Genomic DNA, 20,168 nt, shown 5'->3' on the forward strand with positions numbered 1-20,168 from the left:
ACATGGGGAAACTGAAGTATCTAGGTCAAGGACCATACCAAGTATGAAATATGAATCCCATCGGAGCTATACTGCTAGAAACATTGGATGGAGTCCAATTCAACACAATAATAAACAAGAGCCAACTAAAGTGCTACTACTTCACCACGCAAGCCATCCCCAATAAAAATGAAGATTTGGGAAACCAAGTCTTCCTTCATTAGGATTAGATTGTATCACGAGCACTCACTTGCATATGTACATCTTCGCACATATAGGTAGCATCAATTAATTTTAACCTAGGGTTTAAAAGTGATGCTTGAGTTCTAGCAAAAAAAGCATATAGTTAGTCCCTACCTAGCTACTAGGTCATGTGCATTCACACGCTTTCACTTAGACACATAGATGATTGCATGAATAATTGTACCACACACTTTCATTCCACAATCTCAAAGCATGTATAAAAATAAGATCTCTCACACACACACAGAAAGGTCATATCGGCATGCCAACCAATCTGATGATCAGTGGTAAACCACATGCACATGGATGCAGGTTTAGAAAAGATGCCACCACTAAAGAGGATGCATAGAAAGAGCCCATCACCTCAACCACGAGACCCCCTCCAAAGTTTGCAGCCATCTACATCTTCTCAACCATGGCGACCACGAGCATTTGTGGTCCAGAGCGATAGCTCAGAAGAGGATTCAGTGCATGACTAAGAAGAACAAATGCCATCCCAGTCACCACCGGCCTACACAACCATTGATGGGGCCCAGTCAGTGGAACTTGTTTGGCCACCCACATCGACTTATGCTCTTTCCCAGGAAGCAACATCTTACTTAGAGCAAAGAGGTCTAGGCAGTTTGCATGAGAGTCTAAAATCCTTGGAGTATAGTCCTACAATGACCACATACATCAAGGACTTTCTCCATCCTTACCACTCCAGGAATGCAAAGGTTGGCAAGTACAGTACAATCACTGTACATTAGATCCCACTGAACATTATCCTCGATAGTAGAGTCATTCAAAGTGCTTTCTCACTAACAACACAAGGTGCCCAATACCCTACATGGCATGTCGATGCAAAGTTTCTCGAAGTACAGTCTCTCCTCACCAAGGGCACACTGTTCCATAGGGACAGCATGTTGCTTCGCACAATCCTTAACCATCGCCTCAAGGAAGCAGCACAATTCCTATCCACAATCCTAGGGGTTAAGTGCAGCAAGAATTGATCCCTTCCACTCCGCACATTTGTTTTGCTGAGTAGGAAGCTAAAACAACACTGGGTCTAGCACTTAGTCATCTTCTTTACAAAGAAACTAGATGGTTCTTCAGGCCAAAAATGTAAAATTCCACACTTATTGGCTATAATCATCAAAAAAGAACTACAAGAAAGAGAAATGACTCTACCCCATGACTCTACCCCAGTCACCAAAACCAATTGAGGAGTTGGACATACCCTTCTCACTAGTATGGGAGCCGTCACCAACTTTTCTTACTATCACATTTATAAGTGTAGATGCCTTAAAAGAAATACCTATTCTGGAGGCCGGAATTGAGGAATTGTCCCACGAGATGCTACAGCTCGGTTCACAACTACAACCAATATATCTCCAACAATAGCAGTTACTAGAGCCACAGGCAAGATCAGCACCAGAACCTGAGGAAACATCGGCACTAGAGCTCGAAGCTACATCATCACTAGAATCGCCCATCGATGCCATGCCAGTCGATGAACCACAAGGGGAGCTAGTGCCAGATCAATAGTATGACTATTGTACACAAGGGACTAAAATTCCATTGGAACAACCTCCCCCAAGTACTACAGAATCATCAGGATGGCTACATGGGCACCACTTGTATCAGTAGTATCACCAGACCTCATCACCATCTGTCATTCTCCAACATCAAGCTAGCCAAATGATCCAAATGTCACAACTATTCACTAGTTTGGCCAAGAAAGAATATGCAAGAGAATTAGACAGACAAACTACAACAGAAATCGAAGAACAATTCCAAGCAATCTCCATAGAGGTCAAGGCACTTCGGGTGCAGATAGATGAGAAGGAGGTAGAAGAAGTGTGCATGAACCAAGCTCTCTAAGCTCAAGAGAAGGCAGTGAGGGATGTGACCTCCAACCTCCACCAAAGTCAAACACATCTAACAATAGCAATACAAGCAACGGCAATCCTATAGACCTGCTATAACTCCTTGACATCTGCACATGCTCAAGAGACGGAGGTAGTGGCACAAGCTCGACTCACTCTAATTCAAAAAGAAGTACAACTCCAAGATTGCAAAGACAAGATTGAAGACATGAATAATCTTTGGCAGTACGTGCCTTCAACATTGACGAGCTTACAAGCGAATGCAGAATCTCAAAGGATCAACTTGCTACCGCTCAAGACACTAGCACTTCACAAGCACAAGTCTTAAATTAATGGTCCAATACCACTGAAGACATTCCTCAATAGGCAAAGGTCATCTTGCGAATGAGAAAGCTTAAGGAAGCATATACAACCATCTACATCAATACAAAGAAAAAATGAATGAGATGCACTCTCAAAAGATAATCATCTCCAAGCTTGAACTCCAATTGCTAGTGCATAGCAATGAGGCATTGGAAGACAACACCAATGAAGCCCCACTACAATGCACAACGATGGTGTACCAAGAGCTTCTGGCTGCTCTACAAGTGGAAGATCACCTCAACGCACGCGTGCTTATCCAATGGAAGCAACTCCAAATCAGGATCATATCTGCTCATCCAAAAATCAAATGGGAATGTTCCATAGGGACCAACACCCTACGCATAATTTGCCAAGACTTGTCCGAAGATGAGAAAAATATCTTCTGCCTATCTACACATGCCAAGTTTATAGCACTTAGGACGGATGCTTTCATTGCATATGTATGCCTCATGGGTAGTCCTCCCCTTAGGGTTATTGCAGGTTTGTTGCCATTGCTACAAAGGCCATCACTATTATTTGCAAGGCACGACATAACCGACATCCCACCCATGCAACTAATGATCCCATCGCACCAGCAAAAAGAAGTGTCGAAAGATGATAGGGCCTATCTCACATCCAACTTCCCATATCTAACCACCCTTTCTGCCAACCTCATAACCACACTTACCCTTGCTACTACCACCCTCTTAACCTTCCCCAAGCTCCATCCTAACATCTATTCTCTCCATCGTCTCTTTGCTCATGCCTCTCACCATTTTCAACTAACCCAATAGTCACAAACTTACGAGCCCCTCACACCTAGCTTCTTCCCCACCCTTGCTAATCCTACCCTAGAGGATTACCAAGCCGCTCAAACCATTTGCCCAGTTCTTCCCCCCCTCCCCTCTACTCCCCCTTTCGCAACTAACACTCTTCCATATTTCTCCCCCATGTCCCCAGATTCTCTCCCTGCCCTGTCATCACCTTCAACACTACTTGTGCTTCCATCAGCAGAAAATGATACAGTATTTGATTTTGAATATCAAGATCTGGATAATCCAATTCGTACTCCCATGCCAAGTTCCAATGATGGGTATGATTTTGATGAGATACCACTTCCCAGTAACCCCATCAAGGAATTTTGGAGCAAATACCCTTATATGAAAACTCGAGGTGGATGGACCCTAGACAACTTTCCTACCAACCTTCGTCAGCGTCAAATTAGTGAAGGTTGGATTAGCAAGTTGGATCCACAACCTAATTGGTGCCGCCCCAAGCTCTTTGATGTAATCTTCTTGAAGGAGTACCTACGTGCATCTCCATGTCTCAAAACCCATCCCAAGTTCTATGCAGTTCCACAGCGTAAAAAATGGGAAGCCAACATACACACTTTGGATGAAGATAGAACCATTAATTGGCCAATGATCGAACCATACTCTAGTGTAGAATGGAATATCCAAGGCATAATGGTTCAAGCACTTCAGCAGCATGAGCAAGTAATGCGTGGCAACATTGTTTGCTTCCTTCGCCTAAGTGCTATATTCTATAAAACATTGGAATTCATTTTGGAGGTCCCATGTTACCTCGATTCCCATTTGCCTCCACTCAATTTCAATCCCAATGAACAAGTCGATGCTCAGATTACAAGCCGACTCTATCAAGAAATGGTTGGGTTGGATGGTGGCAGGTAAGTGGACCCTGAACTTGTAGTGAAAGAGGGGTCTTTGCCTATCTTTAAGGCCATCTTTAAGGATCAAGGGTTTCACTTAAAAAGAATATAGTGTACATGTGCATTCAGGTATTTTAAATCAACTTTTGGAAAAAACTTAACAGGTTTACAATAATAGGAGGAGTCTTTTAATTCAATTTTGTGAAAAAATCCATTAGTTTACAAGCAAAGAGGGGTGGTTTTATTGGGGAGAAAATTTTAGTTGAGGGGTTTCTTAAATACCCGTTGAACACAAGTGATACGTAGGGTTTCTTGGACTTGCACCCCTAGAACTTTAAGGCCCACCAACCTCATACTCATCATACAATTCTTCTAAAGCCAATGGCATCCCGATGTAGAGTTATCTCATTTGGCATGAAATCTATCCCCTTCAAGGACCATAATATTTCAATCACCTATAACTAGCCAATTGCCATCCCCCATACTGCTTTTGAGCAATCCTTATAGTAGCACGCTACCATTAGAAGTATGAATACATGGGGATTCATACACCGAAGCAATTTTACACTGCCACTCGATAATTAATTCTTTAGTAGCCACTACTTCAATCACATCATCTTTCCAAAGCTCTATCAATCCATTTTATCTTGGTTCAAAATAGCAATGCCATCCGATCCCGGCCTCTTGGGATAATTCAGAAGAGATCAGTGCCCATTTCATTGAAAATTAAATCTATTGCATAACACTGCCCATTGTTAAATAGTATCAATGCTCTACATGCCCTGTACTTGTCTTTATGATAGCAATCTCTCATATCCTAAGATATAGTTAACTTGACCATCCTTTCCACATCCTCCCCCAATCCCAGTCTCCTCCCTTCCCTCTAAGGAGATAGAATTCATTTTCCTTAGCTTGAGCTCTCATGCTCATAGCATCATTAGCCAAGGTAATTTCTACCACTTTATGATTGATAACCATATAGCAGTCTCTAAGTATTGCAATGAAGGTTGAACTACATGCAAAAAAAGAAACGTTTTTGGGAAAGAGAAATCGACCATAGTTCATTAGAAATAGTAGACACAATCAAATCCCTTCATTTTAATTACCTTGGAAACATTCCATATAATTATAAGAACACATATCAAAACGACACATCTTAACCAATTTCTTAGGGGTGGTGGCACTCACAAACAATGGGTGGGTATGGTTTTGTAGGCCTATACTCACAAATGAAGGTGGATGGGTATGAAAAAAGTTGCCATAGTCAATCAAGGAAGGGGGGGGGACAAGGGGGCATGGGTGGTTTCTAGGACTACCTTCAAGTTTTCAAGGAGAAAACAAAAAAGCTTCAAAATAAATTAATCTAATACATGGCAAAAGATTCGAACTTAAAACACTGAGAAAACCCCTTTCACTATCCCCTTATCAAATGGGCCATTCGATCACAGTACCATTAGCTGGACAATAGTCCTCATAAATCCTAAGCTTCACGTGGTAAAAATATTTTAACCACTATTACATGGGACATGACCGTGAGCATGGATGCATGCAAGTAAGAGTTGGCATTACCATAGCCAAGGTGATAAGAGTTGGACATGGTTTATTCCCAATTGTCCTACGGAATTGAATCCACATCATGAACTCTTAGAAGCGATTCTTGACCCGTCCTTCATGATATCAAAAAGAATGGATCAATATCTCGATTGCAAGCTACACCATGTGGGGCATACTAAGTTGGGTATTGTCAGCCCAAATGTGTAGATTCTGTGGGGTACCCAAAGGGTGTTAATTTGGGTTCGTTGAGCCGCAAAGTTCTCTCCACATCAACTCCATCATTGTGGAAATCTGTGTCAAAATTGCTCAAGGAGCTCATGAGATGATATTAGCTGGTCGCAACGATCAAGACGGCAAAGCACTTCCATCCAGAAACCATCCTGAGTTCCATATCTGGACCCTAACAATTGATCGTGCATCGGCTTATTTTCAATTTCCCATCTCTTGATTTCGGTTACACTTTGACGATTCATCAAAGTCTGGCAATGGCTGCTTTCCAATCCGAGCTGTTCAAATATGAAGGTCTCTGCAGGCGAAGCGTTGCATGGAGTAGAATCGGCACTCGTTGAGACAGCTGTGGAGTCAAAACTTTGGTAGAGTGAGGGGGAAGGCTGGTCGTATGGACAGTCTCCCGTGTCTAGGGAGTAGGCCGTGTCTAGGGCTCCCTCAAAGTTTGGCGAAGCCCCTTGGATATCCAGGGGTGTGTTACTGAGTCTCTTGAGCTCCCTTTGCTCGGCGTGAAATCGAACGATTAGCAGGTCCATTCCTAGACTTGCGTGGTCTACTTCGTTCTGGCTGCAGAAACTGCTCTCACTGGCAGCCTCGAGCTTTACATGGCTTCCGCCTGTTGCCGGTACTCCAACTTCACTAGCCAAGTGTCTACCAGGATTTTTTGATTCCACATGCTTCTTTGATTCTCCAGCCTTCTTCTTTATAAGGGTATACCATAAGTTCTTGACGTCGTTGTCCGTTCTTCCTTCCAGATGTGCAGCTATCGCTGACCATCTGAAGCACAAGGATTGGTGTTGAGACAATGGTGTCCCAAAGCTGGATAAATGATGGGAAGGTGAGCATTGGACAAAGCCGGGAGAGCGGGAACGAACCTGTTTCCCAGGACCTCACGAAGATCGATTATAAGTCGTATTTCGTCCATCGAGAACTTTCCACGCTTCAGATGAGGTCTCAGGTGGTTTGTCCAACGCCTCCGGCAGCTTTTTCCACAGCGTTGCAGGCCTGATAGAAACTCATACGGAACAACATCGTGGGTTGAAATCTTCAGTTGTCCATAGGTCGGGACATGGGCTTAAAATTTGAGAAAGGCAAGGAAGCTAGAACTCGATTAGCAGTTTTCTTACCAGCTTCACGCGCTATCTGACTCCAGGTGGCGTCTGGATGCTCTTTGATGCTCCTCCGCAACTTTTCGTCCTCATCCGGAGACCAAAGGCCCTTCATTACCTTTTGTATTCCTCGCTCTCGCTCGTCGGGACCCAACGACTCGATGTGCTATAGCAAACGGGAGTCTTGCGATTTGCGGTATAGAGGCTACTTGGGATGGAGATCTGTACCTTCTGTAATGACTTGAGAATTTCGCAAGAGCACACTGAGAGTTAGGATTGCAGATGGAAGCGATTCCACTCACATACCGAGAATGCGGAATTTTGAAGGACACCACACTAGTTGTTCTGGTCATATTGAAGAGCCACATAGTTCGGAGGAAGGACGGTGCTCTTGGAAGTTGCGTTGCCGCTGTGATTCCATGGTCGAAGCTTCCGACTATGTTAGTATGCTAGTACTGCTGGCAGGCTGCAGAAAAACGCTGGCACGCCGAGCTGGATGGAGCAGTCATCTGATTATTAAACGACGTTTTCATCTTAAACAACATGATGGATCAGCAGCATCAGCTTATTTCTTGCAGGCTAATTAGTTGTGAACTCGTATCCGTGTCGGTGGCAGAACTCTACAATTCAGGTAACTCATGAGAGGGGATTACGGATTGGCCGACGCAGCGAGCTACGTATAGTTTAGGAGCCTTGGGAGTTGCCAACATATAGTTTAGGAGCCTTGAGAGAGGCAGGGATGATAGATCCTGTTCAAACTTCAAAGTCGCACTTTCAACATCGCTGTGAGTTTATCAGATTAGATAATTTCTTGGCAGCAGCCATTGCGGCGCCCAGGAGAGATTAATTATTTATTGACTTGGTGCAGGAAAGCTCGAAGGATACGCAAGATATTTAATGACATGGGAAGCTCGTCAAAAGGCTGTGAAACGCAAGTATTGTGGGGAGAGCGATGCTTGATTCGCGTTTAGAGCATCGTAGGCAGTGATGCATACTCAACGACTTGTGATGAGACAACTACGACTAATTACAACGAGAGAGAGACGTGCGAGAGAGATGTTGTCGGCAGTGACAACCTACTGTTCATTTGAACTTTGTAGTTCTACCTCAGCAATGTTCGACCAGTGCTCGACAAAAATGTTTTTCTGAGCCTTGAAAATTAAAGGTACCACGAAGATCGAACCAGGGTGAAATTATAAAAGTCCATAAAAATTTATAGTGTTACGGGGATTTATAACTTAAATATGTAAATCCTGGTCCTTAAAATTAAAGGCAAGTGTCAACTCCAACCCGGATTTTTCAATTGCAACCGGGAATTTTATATGCTCAACCGGGTTTGGTGAGCAATGTGTTCGACATCCATTGACTTTCTATATTGATCAATTCAAACCTTTTAATTTAAAGTTTTCACATTTTGCCATTACATAAATGGTCCTCAAGGTTGCACATGGCTCCACCTTAGGCCTCAATGAGTAGGGGGATATCCTTGTCTTAAGGTGCACATGGCTTTACCCTATCTATGCCCATATAAAATTTTCAAAGGCTCCTTTGTTATGTCATTTTCTTAATTTGTGGACCGGGCCATGCTTAAAGAGAGGCTCGCTTAAAGTTCCACGTGAGCACATGAGTGGCTTATCATTTGCATCTAAGGGGTATCTCTAGGGATAATTTATGTTATACAAGGAAAAGTTGAGGATGAAGCCATTTCATGCTATGAAAAGAGTGAGCAGTGGAAATGGTTGACTCCTCAACTTTCCCATTTGTGGAAGACATTCAAAGGCTAAAAAATGAATGATGCAGATTGAAGCACTAAAGAAGATGGTAAAGATTCAATGGTGAAAGCACATAAAAAAGTATATATATATATATATAACTAAAGAGCCAACCATATGAAAATAACGAGAAGGAGATGCCAAAAGCAATGTACATCAAGCAAAGGCCCATGGCAACTTATCTCAAATGCATGGGAAGCCAAGGGAAGCCAAGTGGAGACTAGCAAAGCCATGAGAAGCTAAGAGAAGTTATGAGGGTACCAAAGGCTGGCGAACTGAGACGAACAAGTAGACTTTGAAGGAAGCCATGAACTTGGTAGCCAAAGAACTTACAAAAACAAAAAAGGAAAGAAAAAGGCCATGATATGCAGCTACTAAGCCTCATAGGAGAAGGCAAAATATCTTTTGCATTAGGGAAAACCGAAGCAGAAAAATTCAATTTCCTATGCTGATTTCGTGTGTTGGATCTCCATATCTAGGCCACCATTTGCAGTTTGCAAGAGCTATAAATTTTCACTGAAAACTCAGATGACAGAGATGTAAAAACGAAAAATAAAGTACTCAAAGTCTTCTACAAGTTTGCTTCAGATCTCAGGGCAATATTCAGCTTCCAGAGAAATATATCTTCATCACAAGACTCTAAGGTCTAAAATAGACTATCTTTTTGCCTCCAAAACTACCTGCTAGCTTGCAAAAACCACTCAGAGAACTTTCCAAAGGTTTCTACAAGGTCTTTGCACATATGGATGCAGGTAAAGACACCCAACGGAGCTTCTCCTTCTTCCCACAAAGTTGTAGTAATAGACTTTAGGCTCCAGGATCACACCTGAGAAGCTAGAGAAGGGCAATATACTACAAGGTTCCAACCCATGCAATGAGCCACGAAGTAGTGAGCAAGGGTATGAAGTAAAAAGCAAGGATGAGCCACAAACAACATGCACTTGAGTAAGATGACCAGATTGCACAACACAAGGAAAAGACCCAGAGAAGTGGAGGTAACTTGAAAACTAGGCTACTGAGAACAATATACATAGATAAGGATCCAAAGGGAAACTGGAAGCAGATATATATACAAGCAAGAAGACGGATTCACATCTTTACTTAGCTCTCTCTTAGTGCAAAGGAAATGGCCAAGAGAGAAGAGAAACTTGAAAAGAAACCATGTGTAAGGCAACCTGAGGGGGGCTGAGCACCGGAGCAATATGGCCGGCCAAGAGGAGGGCTTAGAAAGTATAGAATTCAAAGAATCGGCAGAGAAGCCAAGAGGGGAGCATGACATAAGTAAAGAAGAAGAGATGACCTGAGAGAGAAGCCAAGCAGAGGGTGCTAGAGGGAATAAAGGACGGGGGAACAAGAAGGGCGAGGGGGGGGGGGATGTAAGGCAAATGGAGACCCGATGGAGTGAAGGAGGGAAGTGGATGGGGGAGGGGGGTGAGGAGGGTGGAGGGAGAAGAGGTGAAGGGGAGTAAGGAGGTGCAAAGGGTATGGGGTGGAGGGGGAGGGGAGAGGGTATGCATGGGAGGGGGGGGGGGAACTGGAGGGGGAGCTGGGGGGGGAGGAGGGAGGGAGGGAGGTGGGGGTGGAGGTGGAGGTGGAGGTGGAGGTGGGGGTAAGGGTGCATCATCAGCAGCACGAGCTCTCGCTCTCGAGGCTCTCTTTCACTCATGTGCCTTCCTCTTCCTCTCCTCGTCCACGAGAGTATGAGTAGGGGGCTTCCTGCTTCTATCACATCTATTGGATCTACGGCTTTGAGAACCAATCTCAATGAAGGTAGGAGAAAGTGACAAGTGATGGGAAGGCAAGAATGGAGAGGCTCCAGACAAAGGATGCATGAAATGAGTTGTAAAAAAGTAGTCTCTTATAGAGAGGTTCGACAATCCTCCCCTAGATCTTCATTAGATTTGATTGGCTTTCATTGGATCTAGTTTGGCTAAATCTAGTGGTTGTGGTGATTTGGTGGCTCTTCTAATCTGAATCTTGATTGGATTTGATTTGGCTAAATCTAGTGGTTGTGGTGATTTGCCAAAATAAGTGACTCTTCTAATTTGACATAAGTTTATTTTTTACACTAATTTTAAAGGAATCCAATGCTAAATGGTATGTCTTAACATTTTGATTATGTCATGCAAGTATTATGCTTCCACCTAATTTTATTTCCATATTAACCTAATGCTATGTCCTAACATTTTGATTATGTAGCAAATATTATACATTAAGCTATGCTAAATAAATGGTGTATTGTTATAGTTATGCAACAATACAATTCACCTATGCTAATTATTGAATCAAATTCCACGCAAAATTTTTGGTGGGGGAAATTCCACGCATATTTTTTTGCGAGGTAAATTCCACGAATATTGGCATAACCATGTAATTTGAAGATCAGCATGAGCATGGTTGATGTCAGTGTGTGTGTGAGATACATTTACTAATCAAAAATTGTGTGTGTGTGTGTGTGTGTGTGTGTAAAAAATAAAACCTTTTAACAACACGGCCCACAATGTTCAAATAAGAGTAGATAAGAAATTTCTCATTATATGAGTGTACATAAAATATGTATACAATTGGTACAAAAGCGTCAAATCCATCAGGTAGTTCAGGCTCCTAGGTTAGGATCCACTTACCTGTCATCATCCAAACAAACCTAGGTGTTAGAACAACATAGATTTGTGAGGGAAGACAGGTAATGCATGTGCACCCCAGCTTGTTATCGCTTATACCAAAGATCAAGACACCAAATAGGATTCTGAAACATCATAATTTTATATACATACACACACGCATGTACATAAAGAGTTTCAGGAGGTAAAGGAGAATGGTCCTAGGTATAATAAAGTGCCATATAGGGGGAGAGATTTTAACATATTGCCTCAAAAATCATTTTTTATAAAAAACATAAGGGAGGGGAAGCATGGGTATCGAAAATTATGAGAGAATGTTTTGAAAAAAAACACAAGGGAGGGGGGGGGACATTAGAGTGAAAGATTTATCAAAAAGTTCTTGAAGGGAACCACCAAACGAGAGGCAAGGGAATGTGTTAGCATAAAAGGTGTATATAGCATAAAAGAGGGGGGATAAAAATATCAATGTGCCCTTTCAATTATAAAAATTAAAGTGTGTGTGTGGAAGTAAAAAAGAGAGGGGGGGAAAACATGTACCTAGTCAATTTAAATAAGCTCATTAAATTCTATAATGGCCATGAGTTGAAAATAAATTTATTTTGGGGGGTTTCTTCAAGGTCATTACTCAGGGGGCTTCATATATGCAACTAAATAGGAAGGGGTTTCTTATCATTTATTCATAAATATATAAATATGCAAAGTGAAGTGTCATTAAATTATATATACATATATAGATAGAGAGAGAGAGAAGTGGGGTTTCAAATAAACTTGAATGAAAATAATAATGGGAGAAAATATAAAGTTGATAAAATTAGCAAAGGTGGGTTATTTTGATAAATTGGGGGGTGCATTGTGCATGTGTGAGCAAATTTTATTGAGAAACATTTGTGCGTTCATGCATGTGTGCGTGTGTGTGTGTGTGTGTGTGTCACAAATCAAGGATTAATGTGTGTGTGTGTGTTAAGGGGGGGGGGTAGGGAGTATGTGTCTATGTGTGCATACATAAATGTGTGTAGGAGTGTAGAAATGTGTGTGTGTGTGTGTGTGTGTGTGTGTGTGTGTGTGTGTGTGTGTGTGTGTGTGTGTGTGTGTGTGTGTGTGTGTTTGTGTGTGTGTGTGTGTAGATTAAAAACTCCCATGAATAATTGAGCCATACAATTATTTCCATCAATTGGATAAAAAGTACAGAAAGGGAGAAGCATATAAGGAAAAAAAATGAGACATTTAAGTTGAAAAACTCAACAAGTAGAGTTTGACCAAAATTAATAATATTGAGTTTGACAAACACAATATTGAAAAACGATGTCGAATCCTCAAGCAGTCCAAGTGCCGAGGTCAAAGTCCACTTACCTGCCACAATTACATTTGGGTAGACAGGTAATGCATGTTTTCCCCGGCTTGTTATCACTTTATCTAGGAATATAGACAACCATATGGATTCTTAGATAATTTAAAAAATGTTTAAGTCACAAGTGGAGTACGTAGCGATTGAGAGCATGGGTTGAGAAGAGAATACTGGAGGTATAGGAGGATTAGTGTGCTTGGTGTGTGGGGTGGTTAAAAAAAGAGTGTAAGGGGGAGATTTCACTAGGTGTACATAAAAGAATAATTCATTGTTGGGAAAGTATACATGTGTGTGTGTGTGTGTGTGTGTGTGTGTGTGTGTGTATGTGTGTGTGTGTGTGTGTGTGTGTGTGTGTATGTGTGTGTGTGTGTGTGTGTGGGTGGGTGGGAGGGTGGGTGGGTGGGTGTGTGTGGGTGTGTGTGGGTGTGTGTAAAGAAATAAGTGTCTGTGTGTTGAGAGACCACGCTCAACATCATGTGATTACATGTGAATAGCACTAACACATATAGAGTGCTATAAAGGAAAGGGTTAGATGCCCTAACCCTAAGCCTAGATGGGTTTGTATATATTCTATATTTTCAACTAAATCTAATGTACAGTTAGTCATTTGTGGTGCACTCTCTAGCTGTGCCCTCTCTCCTCATCTCCACTCTTCTCCTCTCCCCTCTTCATATTTTGTCATGGTATCAGAGCTCCCTTGCCTTCCGCTGAGGCATTACAATTCGTGAGAGAGATTGTGAGATTGAGAGATTGAGAGTCCTCTTGAGCGTTCTCTGTGAGAGTCCACTTCTGGTGAGAGATCTTCATCCATTCTTTGATAGGTTCATTTCTGTCCATTTGAGAGGAATTTATGTCCATTTGATTGAAAGAGAATTCTGTTCATTCTATCCTTCCAGTGAGAGAATTCTTACTTATTCGAGTGAGGCATTCTTCTTGAGAGATTTCTTTTTAGTATTCATTCTCCTTCTTCAAGAGAAAGAGATAGAGTTCATTTGGAGGAATTCTACTGTGATAGTGCATGAATAGAGTGTTGTGTGAGAGATAAAGAGAGACCTGCAAGCAAGGATTCAAACAACTACATCAATGCAAAGCAAGCGAGGTGGCCATCTAGAGCGACTAGAATTGCTGCAAGAACAAGCAACCTCCTAGCCCAAAACCCTCGACTGCATGCTCCTCAATGCTGCAAAGGCTTCCAAGGCTCCACAACCTTACGAGCTGCTCACTGGTAGAGGTGCCATAGGCATCTCCAAGCCACCATCAAGTAGCACCTTTAGCAAAGCACCTCGCTCCAAAGACTATGACAGCTTCTTTCTTCCAAGCGACTGGCTACAATGACAGCCTTCAAGCTGCAGTGCACGACTCCAATGACCAGCCCATGGTCTAGCCGCCTCTGCAACAATCATGACTCTAGCCTCCCATGGCTCCTACTGCAGCATCTTCATGCTTCCAACATCTGACAACATCCACTCTCTTGTGAACTTGTAGCTATTCAGATAGAATTTCCTATTTCTATAGTTTTGATATCCTGGCCCATAATAGAGATTGCCATCCACCCATAGTATGACCCAACGTGGGGCATTTCAATCATGCTCTTGTGTTCATAGTCCTTGTTGTTGAGAGTTCACGCTCAACATCATGTGATCATGTGTGCATAGGCACCATCATGTGATCATATGTGCATAGCACTAACCCAATAGAGTGCTATAAAGGAAAGGGTTAGATGCCCTGACCCTAAATGGGTTTGTATATATTCTATTTTCTCAACTAAATCTAGTGTACAGTTAGTCATTTGTGGTGTGCTCTCTAGCTGTGCCCTCTCTCCTCATCTCCACTCTTCTCCTCTCCCCTCATCATATTTTGTCATAGTATCAGAGCTCCCTTACCTTCCACTGAGGCATTGTGATCTGTACGAGAGAGTGTGAGAGATTCAAAGATTGAGAGTTCGTGGGTGATTGTGAGCGCATTTCATTCTCTTCCACATTGAGAGAAAAAAAATATGTTCATTGATAGAAATTTCCATTCATCTCTTCTTCTTAGGGAGAGAAAGAGAGATAGTTTTTCAATTTATTCCACGAGAGAGAGAGAGAGAGAGAGAGAGATCTTGTTGCTATGAGAGTGAGAAAGATAGGGAGAGTTCAATCTCAATTTGGAAGAGGAAATCTTGTCTTTGAGAGAAAAAGAGAGAGCTGTTGATGGAAAGAAAGAGTTTGAGGACTCGAGAGGGACATACTACAGCTCAACTCAAGATACTTCAGCAAGCCTCAGTAGCAGTGAGACTCAACATTGTCTCATAAGCGCCCTACTCCTCGCAACGCCCATGCACTAGCAAAGTACAGCTACTTCCTATGCCCAACACAACTAGAGCTCACACACTCTCCTGCTTCAACCCACGGCTAAGACAGCCTCCATGCAGCAAAGTATCCAAAGCTTTAGCTTCCTCTCCAATGGTGGGCTATTCCCACAATGCTTATCTCTAATGAAAGGAGCAGCCTCACCAAGCCTCCAACTACTCTACAGGCTTCTACTCCAGTCGATTCTTCAAGCGCCTCAATGCTAAGCATCGCCAACACACCCGGCCTCCAGTCTATGAAACGCTCTTTGATGAAGCGCAACTACTAAGGTACAGCTCCTACGTGCTGCCTCCAATGACCTCAACAAGGCGGTTCATCTCCAATGCAGTCGACAGCCAGTAGTAGCTCCAGAGGCTCCAACTCTTTGTTGCCAATAATCCTCACCATCTACAGACCACAGCGCTCATCTCAGTGGCTCAGTGGCTTAGTTCTCGGCCGCTCCAAGCTACTCATTGAGCACCTTAGCCTATGGTCTTGGCTCAAACTCCAAGGCTCATCCAATTGACCAAACGCACATGCACACAATGAGCCACAGTGGCTCCAACAACGACAGTGGCCAAGGCTCAAAGCTCCAAGCCAAGCTCTCCTACACATTCACGGCTTGTTTGCACACAGCAGCGACTACCTTGACTCCAAGCTTCCATCAAGATGGCCACTCTCAAGCTCCAAGCTCCTCTGATCAATAGTGTTAGCACCTGCATCACTGATTGCAATACGTCATGGGCTCCCTCGATGACCAAACTGTGGCTCAGATGACTCACGTGTTCCAACCGAACTAGTGATAGAATCTTTAAGATTCCATCAGAATCTAAAAGATTTTGGCTATCCACGTAGAGGCACGTGGCATTTCACCTCATCCTCACCACAACCACACCCATAGCTCAAGGGGTTTGGATAACGTTGGTCAAGACAACCCAGGTAAGGTTTAACCACGATTCACCTAACCCACTCTAGGTTAGCCAAGGTGTGATCAATAGACTACCATGTGGCAGCCTTATCCACATCAGGACACCTCAGCATCCACGTGGCACACCTTATCCACATGGAGTCCACATGCCACATCATCAGTGACATAGCACTCTACCACATTATCATTGCCAACATCACCACCGACTAACACGTGGCACCGACTGCCATGTCATCCATGACATCATCAACCACATCAGCAAAACCACATCATCTACTGACATCATCATCTGTGCCACCTCACCAGTGCCACATCAGTAATCCAGTCAGCAATGATCTCTGCAGGCACACACAGTGCTTCACAGTCACTGCATGCGACCACACCTCCCACCTCAGCACAGGGTTCCATAGGCATAGTCCTTGCTAGCACAGTCACTGCATGTGACCCCCTGACTGCCACATCATCATTAAGCACCATTTACACTCCTTTTGCCCCTCCACCTAGATCAAGTCGTATCTCTTGATCCAGGAAGAATTTGAGGGTGCTCCAAAAAGAAAAGTCACTCAATTTTTTGTGCTCTACGTGGTCGTCACATCACACGCATGTTTTAATGCAAGTATCACTCACTTTTGATCTTCGCCGAACAAATCCACTTCCTATATGGAGATTTGCCTCTACATTGACGCATCTAACCTAGCACTTAAAAAGAACAAAAATAAAGGAATTATTTGTTGTTCTTTCATCAATCAATGGTTGGTATAGATCTAGATCAGAGTAGACTAGATCTCCATAGAGGGGACGCTTTGAATCTCCGCAAGTTGCCAATCTAAGCCATGCCTGAAATTCCCGACTAGTACCTACTCGAACAGTCCATACGCTCGCATACAGTTTCACATCATCAAATTACTTGAAATCTTACATTCATTAGTTCAGTTGAGCAAACTTTAGAGTGTTCAGAGGCATTGCATATTGTTCAATGGGCAGATATCACATGATTTGATTTTACACACACATGCCATCATTGTGAAGCCTATTCGGCTATTTCATAGCATTGTGCATATCATTTCAGCCTTGTAAGGCCTCTTGGCTATTCTCGGCATCATTTTCCACAAGCCTTCTAATTCAGATAAGAATATATATTACAGTTCTATCTTCACCACCGACAGTTCAAATTTCACTTGGCACAGTCCATGTTTTGCAATTGATTTATACAGTGATTTTCACGACACTTTGAGTACATTTTTTGCACCATGTCTACGACTAGCAACCTCAATCTAGAGGCATCTGCTAAGTTAGACAACTCCAATTATGGCACATGGAAATACCAAATGGAGACCATTCTTGTACTTCAGGACAAATGGGAGTATGTCGATGGCTCTACATCTAGACCATTGGTCCAATCCCTATTTAGGAAATTGCTAGGTAACTAGGAAATTTCATCATATTTCCTAGATAGGAAGAGGGATTTTATACTCTCTATCTAGGAAATTCTATTTCCTATATAGACCAGGTAGTGCTTTCTAGGGAATTTGACTTTAATATGGAGAATCAATGTTATCTATATAGGAAACACTACTACACACGCATCCTATTGCGACGTTTACGTACCGACGATTAGCGCCCGCTTAGCGTTAATCGTCGGTATAAAAATCGGGTGTCGTAAATCGTCGCTATATAGCGACTTTTAAGAAGCGTCGCTATATGGCGACGTTAGTAATGGTCGCTATATAGCGACTTTGAAAGGTCGCTATATAGCGACTTTAGTAAAAGTCGCTATATAGCGACTTTTAAAGGTCGCTATATAGCGACACTGAGACTATATTATAGCGACGTTTTACAGAGAGGTTTTTTTTTTTTTTTTAGCCTTAAATTTTATTTTCTTCCAATGACAAAATTTTTTAAATTTTCATACATGTTTGAGCTCATAGAGAAATAAAAAATGAGAGCATGTACATCAAGCCTTTGAAGCTCATATATTCATGTCCAAGTTGGAGATGAGAAAAATCAAATTAAATAAGAGCATTTACATCAACTGTTTCATCTTGAGCCAAGTCTAAGGCGCCAAGCAAGTCTATCTCCAACTCTATACCGAGTTGATCTCCTATATCATCATCGTACTCTAGCATCGTACGTTCACCTAAAAGTATTTGATCATCTTCTTCAATTAAGCTTAAGTGTGGTGATCGATCTTGACGATTGTTGTCTTCCTCGTCAATATCGTGATCTCCATCCTCCTCCCGTGCGATGTCATTATGCGCATCTTCCTCTTGCCTCATATGGTGATCTACATCTTCTTCGCTAGATTCATCAATTGGATCCGGATTTGGTAGTGGCATCTCCATATCCACATCTCGATCTTCAAAAATCTGCTTACTTCGTGGTGCAACTTGGATCACGTACCACCATCTTGGATCAGAACGATCCGGATGAAAAACCACCTATATTGAAGATGAAAAATCACGTGCCAAATGTCGTCAATTATATATATATCAATGGACTTAAAAAACGAAAGCTTCGACTAATTAAATCATTAGTATGCACCTGCTCACAGTGCTCGGGAAGAACAAAAGTATCACTTTCATCGGTCCAATGTTTGGTGGAGTCTATTGCAAAGAGACCGCTACCATCTTTTCTCACAGTTGCATGGGGACCGTTGTAAGTAGTTCTAAACCATTTTACATCAAGAATGAAAATAGTAAATCATCTGAAATCAATTTCATAGATGTCGCGTATGGTTCCACAATAATCCAACTGTGAGGAGAGAAGATTGGTATCCGAAGCACTTGCTCGGCTATCTTGTGTGAAGTTAGCCATGACTCCACAATCATACGTGACTCTCTTTGAATCGATGCGTTCTATGCGAAAATGTCGTCCATATGACCATAATGCACTGTACTTTTTGTACTGTAAAAGAGCATCATTAAAACAATGAAGATGCACCTATTTTATAGCATATATTGCCACAAATAATTACTTAATTACATCAAGAGATAAGAAACTTACATGCACCATACATCCAAATGATAACTCCCGCTCGCGCTCGTTTATTGTCTCTCCATCACGTTCGGCTTTACGTATAGCTAGTTGTAGCCAATCAAGTGACATGTGAGTAGGGAGAAGAGCCAGATCTCGTGGATATGGTTGTGATCGCCTGTACATTACTCTGAATCTCGTCCTTGCATTTATTCTTTCTGCTTTGGCCACTTCATATCTCTCAATCCACTTCTGCATCTCAGGGCTATTGAGGATACAAAACTTATTGAATTTCTCCATTTGCTCTTCGCTCATCTTTCTTTCAATCCCTTTTCCTTGGGGGACCTCGCCAATGATGCGATCATCATCCTTGTTGTGCCAAGCTTGCGGCATATCAGGATCCGTGGATGCAAGAAACTCTGTGATATATACTAATGACTCTTGCACAAGCCATCCCTCTGCCATGCTTGCTTCTGGTCTTGCTCTTTGTCTTACAAACCCCTTTAAAGTTTTCATAAACCGCTCGAGAAAAAACATCCATCGATTATGAACGGTACCTGCTATAGCCACCTCATCAACTATGTGCACAAGCAAGTGGACTTGAGTTGTCATAATGCTTGAGGGAAAGTGCTTCTCAAGCAAGCATACGGCTTCGATGGATTCCACCCTAGCCTTCTCGATGCTCGATATAGAGATCTCTTTTTGAGATATCCACCTATTTCACATGTCCATGCATATGTAAGATATTTGAGATATCCACCTATTTCACATGTCCATGAAGAAAATAGATAATGCGAATTGATAGTAAGCATACCTCACAATACCACAAATCTTGAATATAGCATTTCTAACATCTTCTTGTAAGCACCCTTTTATTGTAATTGGAAGGATGAACTATCAAAGCAACAATGAAATCATGTCAACAATATAACATAATAATAATTACGCTAATGCATCACTATTATCGGTACACTAATTCTACTTAGAATACCTGTAAGACCTTGTGCCAATCATGGGACTTGAGGCCACTAAGCTTATTGTCCTTTGAAAATGCTCCTTTCAAGCAACGCATGTACCCTGTCGGTGTTTGAAAAGAGCCAATGTCTGCCTTGATCGCTGCCTCCTCCCTCGTAGAGAGGATCCACGTTGCTTTCGGGAGGACAACTTTTCCTGAAGCATGCACTTGGGGCCACAAACGAGACATCCT

The sequence above is a fragment of the Dipteris shenzhenensis genome, chromosome 20, assembly GCF_047967505.1.
Source record: "Dipteris shenzhenensis isolate YYH24624 ecotype China chromosome 20, Dip_SZ_1.0, whole genome shotgun sequence".
Taxonomy (NCBI): domain Eukaryota; kingdom Viridiplantae; phylum Streptophyta; class Polypodiopsida; order Gleicheniales; family Dipteridaceae; genus Dipteris; species Dipteris shenzhenensis.